Source organism: Salvelinus sp. IW2-2015, linkage group LG36 (assembly GCF_002910315.2).
Source record: "Salvelinus sp. IW2-2015 linkage group LG36, ASM291031v2, whole genome shotgun sequence".
In the NCBI taxonomy this organism is placed as follows: Eukaryota; Metazoa; Chordata; class Actinopteri; order Salmoniformes; family Salmonidae; genus Salvelinus; species Salvelinus sp. IW2-2015.
This window is the reverse complement of record NC_036875.1, coordinates 14,411,770-14,430,275: the sequence shown is the minus strand read 5'-3', so window position 1 is coordinate 14,430,275 and position 18,506 is coordinate 14,411,770.

The window sequence follows — 18,506 nt, the reverse complement described above, 5'->3', positions numbered from 1 at the left end:
ATTCAAAGGAGTGTACATGTTGTTCTTTGATGACGTAAATGAGGTGCGACAAATTCTTTCTCACATCTGTCACAGAGTTTCTAAACCCAGAGGTGCAACATCACAAAACTTCCGGAAACGCTTGTGAAGCAGGCCAGGTCGGGATTTGATTAGTAAATGAGAGAAGTTAACATTTCTTCCGTGGTTAATTTTATCGAAATCTAAAGGCACAAACTAGATTCGACCGTTAGACCCGATTATGTGTTTCTGAGCATGAGTTTAGCTCGCCAATGTCGCCATGGCATCGCCCACAAGCGTAATCGAGGATGTATATTGGAGAAGCAGTTTTTAATTTTCTTCATACTGTACTGTCTTTGCTTCTGTGCTGGTCCGTGCTATCACGAATCCTTGGGACGTCCCTACCATAGAAATATTAATGAATAGAACGGGATTGGAAGCTCTAACCCTGGCAATTGAATTAGCTGATTTGTTGATCTATTATGACTAAGTACGTTTGCTTTCAGAATTTAACAAATAAGAAGTATGCCTGTCTTTTATTTCAATATTCTACTAATCCACAAGGATTTATAAAACCCTATTTTTAATAGCATTTATTGCCATCAATAATTAGTCAAATATTGCACCTGATTTTGACCCTGAAAATATGACTTATATTTTCTCTTAAAGCTTTTCAGCAATTAACATAATGTGTGCAGTAAGAATGATGAATGATGGAGGCCACTGTGTTCTTGGGGACTTTCAATGCTGCAGAAATATTTTGGTACCCTTCCCCAGGTCTGTGCCTCAACACGATCCTTGTCTCGGCGATCTACTGACAATTACTTCGAACTCATGGCTCGGTTTTAGCTCTGACTTTCACTGTCAACTGTGGGACCTTATATAGACAGGTGTGTGCCTTTCCAAATCATGTCCAATCAATTGAATTTACCACAGGTGGACTCCAATCCAGTTGAAGAAACATCTCAAGGATGATTAATTGAAACAGGATGCACCTGAGCTCAATTTCGAGTCTTATTGCGAAGGGTCTGAATACTTCAGTAAATAAGGTAATTCTGTTTTTATTTGTAATAAATTTGCAAACATTTCGAAGAACCTATTCACTTCGTCATTATAAGGTATTGTGTGTAAAAAAATATTTAATACATTTTAAAATAAGGCTGTAAAGTAACAACATGTGGAAAAAGGGAAGGGTCTGAATACTTCCCGAATGCACTGTATCTAGTGTAGGATCAGATGATGGAAGAGAGCAAGGTACACACTTTGTTTTTATCGATGGTCTAACTCCTCCCTTAATAGAGCCGAAAATTAGGCAATATGCTTATTTCTAGCGCTTAAATGGTTTAGGGACCGTCTAAAAGTCCAATATCTGTGATTACATGTCAGCAAAAATATATATGTTTTTGCATTCCCATTCATGAGGGTTAGCCCTATATGAAGATTACACACTGTATAGTGCTTCCAGTTACTAAAGGTCCCAACATTATTTTTAATTTTTTTACTAAGGATGCAATATTTGACCCATTTCAAACCAAATTTTATTTGTCATATGCGCCGAATACAACAGGTGTAGTAGACCTTACCATGAAATACTTACTTACAAGCCCTTAACCAACAATGCAAGTCAAGAAATAGAGTTAGGAAAATATTTTCTAAATAAACTAAAGAAAAAAATAAAATGAAAAGTAACACAATAAAATAACAATAACGATGCTATATACAGGGGGTACCGGTACTGAGTCAATGTGTGGGGGTACAGGTTAGTCGAGGTAATTTGTACATGTAGGTAGGGGTAAAGTGACTATGCATAGATAAACAGCGAGTAGCAGTAGTGTAAAAACAAAGGGTGGTGGGGGGGTCAAATGGCCACCTGGATTAACTGTTCAGCAGTCTTATGACTTGGGGGTAGAAGCTGTTAAGAAGCCTTTTGGATGTGTCGTGCAGTAGCAGAGAGAACAGTCTATGATGCGGGTGACTGGAGTCTTTGACAATTTTTTGGGCCTTCCTCTGACACCGCCTAGTATATAGGTCCTGGATGGCAGGAAGCTTGGCCCCAGTGATGTACTGGGGCCAAGCTACCTGTCAGCCAATCAGCCCTGAATGCTGATTGGCTGACAGGTATGACAAAACATTACATTTTTACTGTTCTAATCACATTGGTAACCAGTTTATAATAGCAATAAGGCACCTCAGGGGTTTGTGATATATGGCCAATATACCACGGCTAAGGCCTGTGTCCAGGCACTCCGCGTTGCTTAGCCATGGTATATTGGCCATATACCACACCTCCTCATGTCTTATTGTTTAAATAACTTTCAGTCCTAATGACATATACACCTAAAACCAATTCTGTTTAAGTCTTTGAGTGCATTATCGCTTTTATACAATGAGTTACCAACATGATTGGGATACACTACATGACCAAAAGTATGTGGACGCCGGCTCATTGAACATCTCATTCCAAAATCATGGGCATTAATATGGAGTTGGTGAAACAGGAAAAGGCCTTCTCCAAACTGTTGCCAGAAAGTTGGAAGCACAGAATCGTCTAGAATGTCATTGTATGATGTAGCGTTAACATTTCCCTTCATTGGAACTAAGGGGCCTAGCCTGAACCATGAAAAACAACCCCAGACCCTTATTCCTCCTTTACAGTTGGCACTATGCATTTGGGCAGGTAGTATCCTCCTGGCACCCACCAAACCCAGATTCGTCCGTCGAACTGACAGATGGTGAAGTGCGATTCATCACTCCAGAGAACGCGTTTCCACTGCTCCAGAGTCCAATGACGGCGAGCTTTACACCACTCCAGCCGAATTTTGGCATTGTGCATTGATCTTAGGCTTGTGTGTGGCTGCTCGGCCATTGAAACCCATTTCATGAAGCTCCCGGCAAACAGTTATTGTGCTGATGTTGCTTCCAGAGGCAGTTTGGAACTCGGTGGTGAGTGTTGCAACCGAGGACAGACGATTTGTATGCGCTACGAGCTTCAGCACTCAGCGGTCTTGTTCTGGGAGCTTGTGTGGCCTACCACTTCACGGCTGAGCCATTGTTGCTCCTAGACGTTTCCACTTCACAGTAACAGCACCTACAGTTGACCGGGGCAGAAATTTGACGAACTGGCTTGTTGAAAAGGTGGCATCCAATGACGGTGCCAAGTTGAAAGTCATTGCGCTCTTCAGTATGGGCCATTCTACTGCCAATGTTTGTCTATGGAGATTGCATTGACAGTGTGCTCGATTTTATACACCTGTCAGCAACGGGTGTGGCTGAAATAGCCGGATCCACTAATTTGAAAGGGTGTTGACATACTTTGTATATATAAGTCCATACCTTTGGCCAATTTGCAAACAAGTTCCACCTACATTTTGCTATTGGAACATCACTGTCATAAAAAGCTTCTCTAATTAATGAATTATTTAATTTTTTATCAGTAATTGAGGCACTTAACTACTATGGTTGAATTTACAAGTGATGGATCTGTATTACGCCAGCAGCATACCACCCTGCATACCACTATTGGCTTGCTTCTGAAGCTAAGCAGGGTCGGTCCTGGTCAGTCCCTGGATGGGAGACCAGATGCTGCTGGAAGTGGTGTTGGAGGGCCAGTAGGAGGCACTCTTTCCTCTGGTCTAAAAAATATCCCAATGCCCCAGGGCAGTGATTGGGGACACTGCCCTGTGTAGGGTGCCGTCTTTCGGATGGGACGTTAAACGGGTGTCCTGACTCTCTGAGGTCATTAAAGATCCCATGGCACTTATCGTAAGAGTAGGGGTGTTAACCCCGGTGTCCTGGCTAAATTCCCAATCTGGCCCTCAAACCATCATGGTCACCTAATAATCCCCAGTTTATAATTGGCTCATTCATCCCCCTCCTCTCCCCTGTAACTATTCCCCAGGTCGTTGCTGCAAATGAGAACGTGTTCTCAGTCAACTTACCTGGTAAAATAACGGAAAAATAAAAATAAAATAAATATTGACCACAGTTGGTTTCTAAAGGGCTAGAACACCATCTGGTATTGCTTTACACATCATTTCATTTTCCTTTGGTGAGACAGGGAGCTCAAACATTGAGCAGCTGACCCACAAGTAAAATGTCCTTCCTAAACCAATGTTCTAAAAACAGTGACTTGTTTTTATATTTTATGACAAGATTATTCCATATAACATACGTATGAGGGGAAAATTTGTTTGTATAGAAGGGACAAACAATGAAGCATTTGTTTGTGGAAATCAGCCAGTTTAACGGGAAGTTTTTCAACTACAAAAGGAAACTGGTATTGTAAATCAAAAGCTGTTTGGGTCCTTAAAGTAATGCTTTATCCAATAGACCCTTTTTCAGTACACGACACACTGACGTCACGCATAGATGCGAGCGTCTCTTGGCGGCAGTAAGAAAGCTATCGCCATCTGCGCCCCTTCAACATAACTTAAATCTAGGCTTTTATTTATTCTAAATAAAATACATTTTTGGGGTTCTCACTTACAATGCTGTTTTGATTCTTGCTTGAACAGTCACTAAGATTGTATTTGGTTGTGATCTTTGCAAAATAACTATTTTGGATGCAGCAGTGGTTAGCTATAATGCTAACACTCATTGATACAGGCTGTAGCAAAAGCTAGCCAAATAGCCATTTTACTGGTTGAAGTTGAAGTGTTTTTTAAGTATAATGCAGTTGATTTGCGATGATGACACAAACATTATATTAAACAGGACATTCATGCAAGCCTTAAAATCCACTTATAATCCAAAAGTAGTGTGAATTGCACTCATAAGCAACATGTATATATAATGCCGCCGGAGGAGATGGCTGCCATTTTACGATCCCCGATCCAATTGTGCCATTGTGTGTGTTTTTTCACTTTATTTGTAACTTATTTTGAACATAATGTCTCTGTCACTGTGTCTTATGACCGAAAAGAGCTTCTAAATATCAGGACAGAAATTACTCACCCCGTACTGGGGTAATACTGTTTCTTTAACGAGTCGGACGGGAAGAATTTACTTCAGACGCCCTACAAGGCCCTCATCCTTGTCATTGGCAGAAGGAAGAGACGTAGATATCGGGGACGAAGGTCTGGGTGCCTTGTAAGGATTCAACGACGAGTGGGTAATCTAACTTTACCATCGGTCCTATTAGCCAATGTACAATCGTTGGATAATAAAATAGACGAGCTACGAGCACGTATATCCTACCAACAGGACATTAAAAACTGTAATATCTTGTGTTTCACCGAGTCGTGGCTGAACGACGACATGAATAACATACAGCTGGCAGGTTTTAAGCTTTTTCGGCAGGATAGAACAGTGGCCTCTGGTAAGACGAGGGGTGGTGGTCTATGTATGTTTGTATGTATGTTTGTAAACAACAGCTGGTGCACGAAATCTAAGGAAGTCTCAAGGTTTTGCTCGCCTGAGTTAGAGTAGTGTCTCATGATATGCTGTAGACCACACTATTTACCAAGAGAGTTTTCATCTATAGTCTTCGTAGCTGTCTGTTTACCACCACAAACCGAAGCTGGCACTAAGACCGCACTCAATGAGCTGTATACGGCCATAAGCAAACAGGAAGACGCTCATCCAGAGGCGGCGCTCCTAGTGGCCGGGGACTTTAATGCAGGGAAACTTAAATCAGTTTTACCTAATTGCTACAGACATGTTAAATGTGCAACCAGAGGGGGAAAACTCTAGACCACCTTTATTCCACACACAGAGACGTGTACAAAGCCCTCCCTCGCCCTCCATTTGGCATAATTCTATCCTCCTGATTCCTGCTTACAAGCAAAAACTAAAGCAGGAAGCACCAGTGACTCGGTCAATAAGAAAGTGGTCAGATGAAGCAGATGCTCAGCTACAAGACTGTTTTGCTAGCACAGACTGGACTATGTTCCAGGATTCTTCCGATGGCATGGAGGAGTGCACCAGATCAGTCACTGGCTTTATCAATAAGTGCATTGACGATGTTGTCCCCACAGTGACCGTACGTACATACCCCAACCAGAAGCCATGGATTACAGGCAACATCCGCACTGAGCTAAAGGGTAGAGCTGCCGCTTTCAAGGAGAAGGACTCTAACTAGGGAGCATATAAGAAATCCCGCCATGCCCTCCGATGAACCATCAAACAGGCAAAGCGTCAATACAGGATTATGATTCGATTGTACTACACCGGCTCCAATGCTCTTTGGATGTGACAGGGCTTGCAAACTATTACTGACAACAAAGGGAAGCACAGCCGTGAACTGCCCAGTGACACCAGCCTAACAGACGCTTCGAGGCAAGTAACAATGAAACATTGTTGTTCCGGACAATTGTGTGATCACGCTCTCCAGAGCCGATGTGAGTAAGACCTTTAAACAGTTCTACATTCACAAGGCCACAGGGCCAGACAGATTACCGGCAAGAAAATGGCTTGCCGAAATTCAACCCCCACCCCCCCTCTAATTTTCTTAATTTTGTGGCTAGAGTCAAATACTTTCTGTGGCACACATCAGAGTCAAATACTTTCAATAGAACAACTGAACTGAACTGTTAACAACTGAAAACAGAAACTCCCTGCAACTTTTATAATTTTTACTAGAGGTCACTTTAGACTTAAAATGTTTGTTTTTAACAAACTTCACATCAGGATAGGCAACCAAAATTAACAATTCATGTATGTGTGTTATATTAAACATAGAGGAGGGAGTAACATTTAGGCAAGCAATAAACATTTCAGAACAACTACTAGTCGAATAAGACATGGGAGAGACGACGAATTTTGTCAAAGAGATTTATTTATAGACTAATACACTGTGTTTACACACAAGTGTTTACACTTCCTCCAGGCTGCAGGAGTGCTCTAGCAGGGGAGATGTGGCATTTTCTATAAACGTGAGGATGGTTCTTCTAGCCCACGAACTTGGACTTGGTTATGCAGCTCTGAAGAAAATAAGCAAAGTCCTAGGGATTTCTTCCTTGCTTCTCAGTGCGTATTAGAGACATGACAGGAGAGTGACAGGTAAATAAAAAGGGAGTGTAGCCCATTATTGTCAGGTGACTTGCTGTGTATAAATAATGTTTATTTCCTTGCTCCAGGAAATGTATTTAAAGTGAATAAACAGAGTGATAGGAAAACATAACTATAGACTGTAACATAGGCCTACAGTGTCATAGGGCTGTAGCCTACTGTGATACAGTAAATACTGATATGCTAATATTTACATAGGGTAACATGCTGATATTTAGTCCTGCAGTTATGACTGTAATGTTGACATACATAAGCGCTGTAGTTGCAGAGATTCAGAGAGGGCTACAGACAATGGAGAGTGCTGCAAAGCTAATTAGAAGAGAATACGCAGATATAGACCCAGACATAGCAGAGTTGCTGAAGGAGGATGAGGATTCCATCATAGACATTCATGTATCCTTCGATGGCACTTGGCACAAGAGAGGATTCACTTCCAACTACGGGATAGGTGTGCAGTGGCGCTGGTACCAGCGAGCCCTAGAAAATGGTGAGATCCACCCAGTCACAAAAACCATGAAGACCATACATTTTCTAATGGAGAGGTTGCAGAGAAAATGGTACATTTATATCATAGAATGTCAAATGATAACCTCCTCAAAAGAATGTAGCACGGAGGAACCCAGAATGCAAATGAAAGTCTGAACTCTATGTAACAGTATAACTGTCATGTTTTGTCTTTGATCATGTCTTGTCCCTGTGCTTCCCTCTGCTGGTCTTATTAGGTTCTTTCCCTCTTTCTCTCTCTCTCTCTCCTCCTCCCTCTCTCCCTCTCCCGCTCTCTCTCTCTCTATCGTTCCGTTCCTGCTCCCAGCTGTTTCTCATTCTCCTAACGACCTCATTTACTCTTTCACACCTGTTCCCTATTTTGCCCTCTGATTAGAGTCCCTATTTCTCCCTCTGTTTTCCGCTTCTGTCCTTGTCGGATTCTTGTTTGATGTTTGCTGTTCCTGTGTCCTTGTTCCGCCCTGTCGTGTTCTTTGCCTTCTTCAGATGCTGCGTGTGAGCAGGTGTCTATGTCTGCTACGGCCAGTGCCTTCCTGAAGCGACCTGCAGTCTGTGGTCGCGTCTCCAGTCGTTCCTCTCTATTGACGAGAGGATTTCAGTTTCCTGTTTTGGATTGACCATTGATAATATCCAGGAGAATCATTATTTGTTTAATACTGGAATAAAGACTCTGTTACTATTACGTCGCTTTTGGGTCCTCATTCACCAGCATACAGAAGATCCGACCAAGATGGACCGGAGGACTATGGATTCTCTCAACACTGCGCGTCGAGTTCCAGGGAGCAATGCTCGGCAGACACGAGCAGGAATGTTTTGCTGCTCGTCATGCCGTTGAGACCCTGCGCTCAGGTCTCCGATCTCTCTGGACAGTTTAGAGTCTTCGTCTCGTGCCACCAAGCTACTTCCTGGTCTTCCGAGTCTCCGGAACCTAGGGTTAATAACCACCATGTTACTCTGGGCAGCCACTGAGTGTCGCTCTTTTCTCACCCAGTGTGATATTGTGTTCTCTCTCCAGCCCAACACGTACTCTAGTGAGAGAGCTCGGATCGCTTACGTCATATACTCCTTACTGGTCGGGCTCGGGAGTGGGGCACAGCTATCTGGGAGGCAAGGGCTGAGTGTTCTAACGATTATCAGAACTTTAAAGAGGGATGATACGGGTTTTTGATGTTCAGTTTTTGGAAGGAGGCTTCCAGGGCCTGGCTTCCCTATGTCAAGGTGATCGATCCATAACGGATTACTCTATAGAGTTTCGCACTCTTGCTGCATCCAGTGACTGGAACGAAGCCGGCGTTGCTGCTCGTTTTCTGGAGGGACTCCACGCTGAGGTTAAGGATGAGATTCTCTCCCGGGAGGTTCCTTCCAGCGTGGATCTTTGATTGCACTCGCCATCCGCATAGAACGACGGGTAGATCTTCGTCACCGAGCTCGTGGAAGAGAGCTCCCGCGTTAACGGTGTTTCCCCTCTCCGCATCTCAACCATCTCCTCCCACCGGCTCAGAGACTGAGCCCATGCAGCTGGGAGGTATTCGCATCTCGACTAAGGGAGGGAACGGAGAATCACCAACCGCCTTTGCCTCTATTGCGGTTCTGCTGGACATTTTGTCATGTCATGCCAGTAAAAGCCAGAGCTCATCAGTAAGCGGAGGGCTACTGGTGAGCGCTACTACTCAGGTCTCTCCATCAAGTCCTGTACTACCTTGTCGGTCCATCTACGCCTGGACGGTTCGGCTGCTTCCTGCAGTGCCTTGATAGACTCTGGGCTGAGGGTTGTTTATGGACGAAGCATGGGCTCGGAAACATGACATTCCTCTCAGACAGTTAGGGAAGCCCACGCCCATGTTCGCCTTAGATGGTAGTCTTCTCCCCAGTATCAGATGTGAGACACTACCTTTAACCCTCACAGTATTCTGGTAACCACAGTGAGACCATTTCCTTTTTGATTTTTCGTTCACCTTTTACACCTGTTGTTTTGGGTCATCCCTGGCTAGTATGTCATAATCCTTCTATTAATTGGTCTAGTAATTCTACCTATCCTGGAACGTTTCTTGTCATGTGAGTGTTTATGTCTGCTATCCCTCTGTGTCTTCTGTCCCCTCTACTCAGGAGGAACCTGGTGATTTGACAGGAGTGCCGGGAGAATATCATGATCTGCGCACGGCCTTCAGTCGGTCCAGAGCCAGCTCCCTTCCTCCTCACCGGTCGTATGATTGTTGTATGATCTCCTTCCGGGGACCACTCCCCCTCGGGGTAGACTATCTCTCCTGTCGGCTCCCGAACGTAAGGCTCTCGAGGATTATCTGTCTGTTTCTCTCGACGCCGGTACCGTGGTGCCTTCTTCTCCCGCCGGAGCGGGATTTTTCTTTGTTAAGAAGAAGGACGGTACTCTGCGCCCCTGCGTGATTATCGAGGGCTGAATGACATAACGGTTAAGAATCGTTATCCGCTTCCCCTTATGTCGTCAGCCTTCGAGATTTTGCAGGGCCAGGTGCTTTACTAAGTTGGACCTTCGTAACGCTTACCATCTCGTACGCATCAGAGAGGGGACGAGTGGAAAACGGCGTTTAACACTCCGTTAGGTCATTTTGAATACCGGGTTCTGCCGTTCGGTCTCGCTATGCTCCAGCTGTCTTTCAGGCATTAGTTAATGATGTCTGAGAGACATGCTGAACATTTTTGTTTTCGTTTACCTTGACGATATCCTGATTTTTTACGTACCTCGAGATTCATGTTCAGCACGTTCGACGTGTACTCCAGCCCTTTTAGAGAATTGTCTCTACGTGAAGGCTGAGAAGTGCGCCTTTCATGTCTCCTCTGTCACATTTCTCGGTTCTGTTATTTCCGCTGAAGGCATTCAGATGGATCCGCTAAGGTCCAGGCTGTCAGCGATTGGCCCGTCCCTAAGTCACGTGTCGAGTTGCAGCGCTTTCTCGGTTTCGCTAATTTCTATCGGCGTTTCATTCGTAATTTCGGTCAAGTGGCTGCCCCTCTCACAGCTCTGACTTCTGTCAAGACTTGCTTTTAAGTGGTCCGGTTCCGCCCAGGGAGCTTTTGATCTCCTCAAGCGTTTTACATCCGCCCCTATCCTTGTTATCCTGACGTCACTAACACATCATGTCGAGGTTGACGCTTCAGAGTGGGGCGTGGAGCCATTCTGTCTCAGCGCTTCCACTCTGACGATAAGGTCCATCCTTGCGCTTACTTTTCATCGCCTGTCGCCATCGAGCGCAACTATGATGTGGGTAACCGCGACTGCTCGCATCCGCTTAGCCATAGGCGAATGGCGACAGTGGTTGGAGGGGGCGACCGTCCCTTTTGTCGTTTGGACTGACCATAAGAACCTTGAGTACATCCGTTCGGCCAAACGACTTAATGCACGTCAAGCTCGTTGGGCGTTGTTTTTCGCTCGTTTCGGTTCGTGATTTCCTATCGCCCGGGAAATAAGAACACCAAGCCTGATGCCTTATCCCGTCTCTTTAGTTCTTCTGTGGCTTCTACCGACCCCGAGGGGATTCTCCCTGAAGGGCGTGTTGTCGGGTTGACTGTCTGGGGAATTGAGAGACAGGTAAAGCAAGCACTCACTCACACTGCGTCGCCGCGCGCTTGTCCTAGTAACCTTCTGTTCGTTCCTGTCTCTACTCGTCTGGCTGTTCTTCAGTGGGCTCACTCTGCCAAGTTAGCTGGCCACCCCGGCGTCGGGTACGTTGCTTCTATTCGCCAGCGGTTTTGGTGGCCTACTCAGGAGCGGGACACGCGTCGTTTCGTGGCTGCTTGTTCGGACTGCGCGCAGACTAAGTCAGGTAACTCTCCTCCTGCCGGTCGTTTCAGACCGCTTCCCATTCCTTCTCGACCATGGTCTCACATCGCCTTAGACTTATTACCGGTCTGCCTTCGTCTGCGGGGAAGACTGTGATTCTACGGTTATCGATAGGTTCTCTAAGGCGGCACATTTCATTCCCTCGCTAAGCTTCCTTCCGCTAAGGAGACGGCACAAATCATCATTGAGAATGTGTTCAGAATTCTGGCCTCCCTTAGACGCCGTTTCAGACAGAGGTCCGCAATTCACGTCACAGTTTTGGAGGGGTTCTGTCGTTTGATTGGTGCTTCCGTCAGTCTCTCTTCCGGGTTTCATCCCCAGTCTACGGTCAAGCAGAAAGGGCAATCAGTCGATTGGTCGCATATTACGCAGCCTTTCGTTTCGAAACCCTGCGTCTTGGGCAGAACAGCTCCCTGGGCTGAGTACGCTCACAACTCGTTCCTTCGTCTGCTACCGGTCTATCTCCGTTTCAGAGTAGTCTTGGGTACCAGCCTCCTCTGTTCTCGTCCCAGCTCGCCGAGTCCAGCGTTCCCTCCGCTCAGGCTTTTGTCCAACGTTGTGAGCGCACCTGGAGGAGGGTCAGGTCTGCCATTTGCCGTTACAGGGCGCAGACTGTGAGAGCCGCCAATAAACGTAGGATTAAGAGTCCTAGGTATTGTCGCGGTCAGAGAGTGTGGCTTTCCACTCGTAACCTTCCCCTTACGACAGCTTCTCGCAAGTTGACTCCGCGGTTCATTGGTCGTTCCGTGTCTCTCAGGTCGTCAATCCTGTCGCTGTGCGACTGCTTCTTCCGCAACATCTTCGTCGCGTCCACCCTGTCTTCCATGTCTCTTGTGTCAAGCCTTTTCTTCGCGCCCCGTTCGTCTTCCTCCCCCCCCCCGTCCTTGTCGAGGGCGCTCCTATTTACAAGGTACGGAAGATCATGGACATGCGTTCTCGGGGACGTGGTCACCAGTACTTAGTGGATTGGGAGGGTTACGGTCCTGAGGAGGGAGTTGGGTTCCATCTCGGGACGTGCTGGACCGTTCGTTGATTGATGATTTCCTTCGTTGCCGCAGGTTCCTCCTCGAGTGCGCCAGGAGGCGCTCGGTGAGTGGGGGGTACTGTCATGTTTTGTCTTTGATCATGTCTCTTGTCCCTGTGCTTCCCTCTGCTGGTCTTTAGGTTCTTTCCCTCTTTCTCTCTCTCTCTCTCCTCCTCCTCTCTCCTCTCCCCGCTCTCTCTCTCTATCGTTCCGTTCCTGCTCCCAGCTGTTTCTCATTCTCCTAACGACCTCATTTACTCTTTCACACCTGTTCCCTATTTTGCCCTCTGATTAGAGTCCCTATTTCTCCCTCTGTTTTCCGCTTCTGTCCTTGTCGGATCTTGTTTGATGTTTGCTGTTCCTGTGTCCTTGTTCCGCCCTGTCGTGTTCTTGCCTTCTTCAGATGCTGCGTGTGAGCAGGTGTCTATGTCTGCTACGGCCAGTGCTTCCGAGCCGACCTGCAGTCTGTGGTCGCGTCTCCAGTCGTTCCTCTCTATTGACGAGAGGATTTCAGTTTCCTGTTTTGGATTGACCATTGATAATATCCAGGAGAATCATTATTTGTTTAATACTGGAATAAAGACTCTGTTACTATTACGTCGCTTTTGGGTCCTCATTCACCAGCATAACAATAACTTTAGTACGTCCCCTCGCCCCGACACGGGCGCGAACCAGGGACCCTCTGCACACATCAACAACTGACACCCACGAAGCGTCGTTACCCATCGCTCCACAAAAGCCGTGGCCCTTGCAGAGCAAGGGGCAACACTACATCTAGGTTTCAGAGCAAGTGACGTAACTGATTGAAACGCTACTAGCGCGTACCCGCTAACTAGCTAGCCATTTCACATCCGTTACATCTAGTGGTCGCGATGCCCCAAAACTGTCTTCGTGGACAAAAGCCGCATTGATGCAGCAGCCAATATGGCAGTAGCCACATTCAATGAGGGAGCCACTGCTATATCAAATGTGATAGACAAATTGTGGATTGACTACTTTGGTGACACTGGAAGCAATCAGAGAGGAGGATGCGAGGCGTGTTGTGAGAGCTGATGCTTCTTTAATGGAATGTGCCAAGCGTAGGCGCAGGACCTATATTAGGTCTATATTGAATCTCCCATTCCTCTCATAAATGTTTGAAAAAGCTCTTGCGCAGCAACTCACTGCCTTCCTGAAGACAAACAATGTATACGAAATGCTTCAGTCTGGTTTTAGACCCGATCATAGCACTGAGACTGCACTCTTGAAGGTGGTAAATGACCTTTTAATGGCGTCAGACCAAGGCTCTGCATCTGTCCTCGTGCTCCTAGACCTTAGTGCTGCTTTTGACACCATCGATCACCACATTCTTTTGGAGAGATTGGAAACCCAAATTGGTCGACACGGACAAGTTCTGGCCTGGTTTAGATCTTATTTGTCGGAAAGATATCAGTTTGTCTCTGTGGATGGTTTGTTCTCTGACAAATCAACTGTAAGTTTTGGTGTTCCTCAAGGTTCCGTTTTAAGGACCACTATTGTTTTTACAATACATTTGACCTCTTGGTGATGTCATTTGGAAACATAATGTTAACTTTCACTGTTATGCGGACGATACACAGCTGTACATTTTGATGAAACATGGTGAAGCCCCAAAATTACTCTCCCTGGAAGCCTGTGTTTCAGACATAAGGAAGTGGATGGCTGCAAATCTTTTACTTTTAAACTCGGACCAAATAAAGATGCTAGTTCTAGGTCCCAAGAAACAAAAAGATCTTCTGTTGGATCTGACAATTAATTTTGATGGTTGTACAGTCGTCTTAAATATAACTGTGAAGGATCTTGGTGTTACTCTGGACTCTGATCTCTCTTTTGACTAACCAAGCAATACTATTTCAAGGACAGCTTTTTTCCATCTTCGTAACATTGCAAAAATCAGAATCTTTCTGTCCAAAAATGATGCAGTTAAGTTAATCCATGCTTTTGTCACTTCTAGATTAGACTACTGCAATGCTCTACTTTCCGACTACCCGGAAAAAACACAAAATAAACTTCAGTTAGTGCTAAACACAGCTGCTGGAATCTTGACTAGAACCCAAAAATGTATCATATTACTCCAGTGCTAGCCTCTTTACACTGGATTCCTGTTAAGGCTAGGGCTGATTTCAAGGTTTTACTGCTAAGCTGCAAAGCATTACATGGGCTTGCTCCTACCTATCTCGATTTGGTCCTGCCGTACATACCTACACGTACGCTACGGTCACAAGACGCAGCCCTCCTTAAGCAAACTTCTGGAGGAAGGGCGTTCTCCTATAGAGCTCCATTTTTATAGAATGGTCTGCCTATCCATGTGAGAGACGCAGACTCTGTCTCGACCATTAAGTCTTTATTGAAGACTCATCTCTTCAGTAGGTCCTATGATTGAGTGTAGTACAGCCCAGGGGTGTGAAGGTGAACGGAAAGGCACTGGAGCGACGAATGGCCCTTGCTGTCTTTGCCTGACCGGTTCCCCTCTCTCCAAAGGGATTCTCTGCCTCTAACCCTATTACAGGGGCCGAGTCACTGGCTTACTGGTGCTCTTCCATCTCGTCCCTAGGAGGGGTGCGTCACTTGAGTGTGTTGAGTCACTGACGTGATCTTCCTGTCCGGGTTTGGCGCCCCCCTTGGGTTCGTGCCGTGGGGGAGATCTTCGTGGGCTATACTCAGCCTTGCCTCAGGGTAGTAAGTTGTTGGTTTGAAGATATCTCTCTAGTGGTGTGGGGTCTATGCTTTGGCAAAGTGGGTGGGGTTATATCTTGCCTGGTTGGCCCTGTCCGGGGGTATCGTGGGATGGGGCCACAGTGTATCCCGACCCCTCCTGTCTCAGCCTCTGGTATTTATGCTGCAATAGTTTGTGTGTCGTGGGGCTAGAGTCAGTCTGTTACATCTGGAGTATTTCTCCTCTCTTATCCAGTGTCCTGTGTGAATTTAAGTATGCTCCCTCTAATTCTCTCTCTCTCCCTCTCCCGGAGCACCTGATCCCTGGGACCATGCCTCAAGACTACCTGGCCTGATGACTCCTTGCTGTCCCCAGTCCACCTGGTTGTGCTGCTGCTCCAGTTTCAACTGTTCTGCCTGCGGCTATGGAACCCTGACCTGTTCTCCGGACGTGCTACCTTGTCCCGGACCTGCTGTTTTCGACTCTCTCTCTACCTCACCTGCTGTCTCAACCTATAAATGCTCGGCGATGAAAAGTCAACTGACATTTACTCCGGAGGTGCTGACCTGTTGCACCCTCTACATCCACTGATTATTATTATTATTATTATTTGACCCTGCTGGTCATCTATGAATGTTTGAACATCTTGGCCATGTACTGTTGTAATCTCAACCCGGCACAGCCAGAAGAGGACTGGCTACCCCTCAGAACCTGGTTCCTCCCTAGGTTTCTTCCTAGATTCCTGCCATTCTAGTGAGTTTTTCCTAGCCACCGTGCTTCTACAACTGCATTATTTGCTGTTTGGGGTTTTAGGCTGGGTTTCTGTATAGCACTTTGTGACATCAGCTGATGTAAAAAGGGCTTTATAAATAAGTTTGATTGATTGATGACACAGTCAAGAAAGTGAAGCGGCACCAGCAACAACTCCAAGGGCCTTACATATGTGGCAGGCATAGCTGATTAATGTTCTGCACATTTCAACAGCCATACAAAAGCCTTGTATGTGACAAATTGAGCAAAGTGATATGCGAATTTGCCCAAAACTGCATATTTGCCCAACAAAGCATATGCTCTTTTGCATTAAACAAATGTATTAAACGTGCTGATGTATTTGTAAAGGTTTTATATTTTTTATATCTTGTCTTTTTGATTTTGAGTGTCATTTTATCTGTAAATATATGCAAGATATGCATCTGTCATACATGTGAAGTGTTTTTAAAATAATTCCATGAAATTACAATATTTTGATAAACTGTTCTGTAAAAGTCTTCAAGACATTCTGCCTTGAAGCAATGTCTCATTCGCATATTTTAATTTAAAAATAAATTAAACTTAATACAAAAATATATTGTATTTATGTATACTTTCAACTGGTAAAGTTTCTGTCTGATGAGAGTAAAGGGAAAAAAATCCCTATTCGCCTGTGGTGCCTGGCCTTTTAAGCAAGAATCCCCAAGACATGTTCTTTATAATCCCCTGTTGATCATGGCTTGCTTTAGGTTAAGCTTACAGAGCAGGTTCAACTCCATAAGGAACTGCCTCTGTTTGGTATATCTCCCTCCCTCCTCTAGACCCTGAATGTCAACAACAAGCATGTCATCAAAGCTGAACGCGATGAGAAGATCAGGGTCAGTCAGTCACCTGAAGGCCCCACACAACATCCAGGCATTCTGCCTGGGACACTTAGAGTGAGTACGGCTGGCGTACCTGTCAGAATGGCCACGAGAAAGAAACAGAATTTAACAATTAATCATTAAGCAGTCGGTTAAAACGGTAATTTCTTGATATTTAACGTGTTTTTCTCCATAGGTTTGTCAGTTCTCTATTGGCCCCACCAGGACATCCGCAGTGGCTACTCTCTGGATCAGGGGTGAGATTTAGACTAACTGCTAGACGCATCAATTAATTGAGTTCTTCGACTTAAAGGGGCAATCTGCGATTGCTACATTCATTTTGAGACTTTTAAATTCATGATATATACCGATTTATTCTTGAAGAATATAACTTATAAACGCTTCATGAGCTTAGTTCCATTTTGTTACCCCATCAAAACCCAATATATAAGATTTCTCTAGACTAGCTGTGGTTGTACTGATCCAGATGAAGCTCTACTACTGCACTAAAAAAAACATTTTCAACGGAGACTAGTGAGTCTGACTGGGCTGGTGCGTGTTGACATGATGAGACCATGAAGTTGCGGGAGTTTAAGTCAAGACGGAGGCTCCAGAACTGGAACCTGAAGTAGCTGAGGGACATGCCGAACTCTGATACAGAAACCGAAAAGGTGACCACTTTACTTCTCACATTAACGGCCCACTCACATTGATACATGAAGGAGTGTGTTCCTTATGCCATTCACAGTCATACACATACTGAATAGCTATCCTCGTCCTCACTCATACCAAGCTTCAATCCATTGAGCTCATTGCTTACAGTTCACTGCACCTTCCATGCATATATGGCTGTCCTATATAGGATGGCATTCCTTTCTTAGACAGTTTATTATGGCTACACCAGTATGCTGTTTTGTGCTGGGTGGCATGTCAGATTTAGTCCTGGGCCATGTTATGCATGTGACATCCTCATCTCTGCCTTTGTTCCCAGAGGTCTGCCTTCACTGGCTCTCCCGGTGGACGTCATGTGGCAGTGCAGTGTGAGGTCAGTGTTCTCCTCACAGACTCCAATTTTTAGTAATGTATACCCTGTATTGTTGAAAGATATACATAGATGACACTTGATTTGTGTGAATGGAACTGGGATGCAATGTTTGCCATGTGTTTTCCAGAGTTCCCTCAGTGCAGCTGCTTGGGATGGATTAAGGGGCAGAGGAGCGGTTAGTGCCCTCCGCAGCTGGAAGGTACAGGTGTAGAGCAAACACGACTTAAAAACCACAAGATTATACAGTATGGGTTTAGTAAACACACATAAACGTTTATCTCTTATACTCTCACTGTGTTGTTTGTACTGTTCACAGAGCCCCGGTGTTGTTTGTTCTCTGCAGTGCAACAGTGAAAGCCCGGAGTTGAATAGAGAAAACCTACAGCCACATTGGGAGGCACGTCAGGGTGAGTCATCAAATTACCACATCGCCCCCTCATCATCCCTCAGTAAAGTGCAGAACTAACCTGCGGTGTGTATGCACTCTGCTCCCTTTCTGCCTCCTAATGTTCCCCTGAGCTAAGTAGTTCTAATGCCAAGTAGTCAGACTTAGAGACTTTACATTCACATTGTTTTTACTCCAACATTCACTGACACTCCCACACACACACACACACACACACACACACACACACACACACACACACACACACACACACACACACACACACACACACACACTTCACATACCCTGCTGATACTTTGTTTATTATATACCTTGATTGCCTAGTCACTTTTACCCCTACCCACACCTGCACATTGACTCGGTACCGGTACTCCTTGTATATAGTTTCGTTATTGTTATTTTGTGTTACTATTTTTTT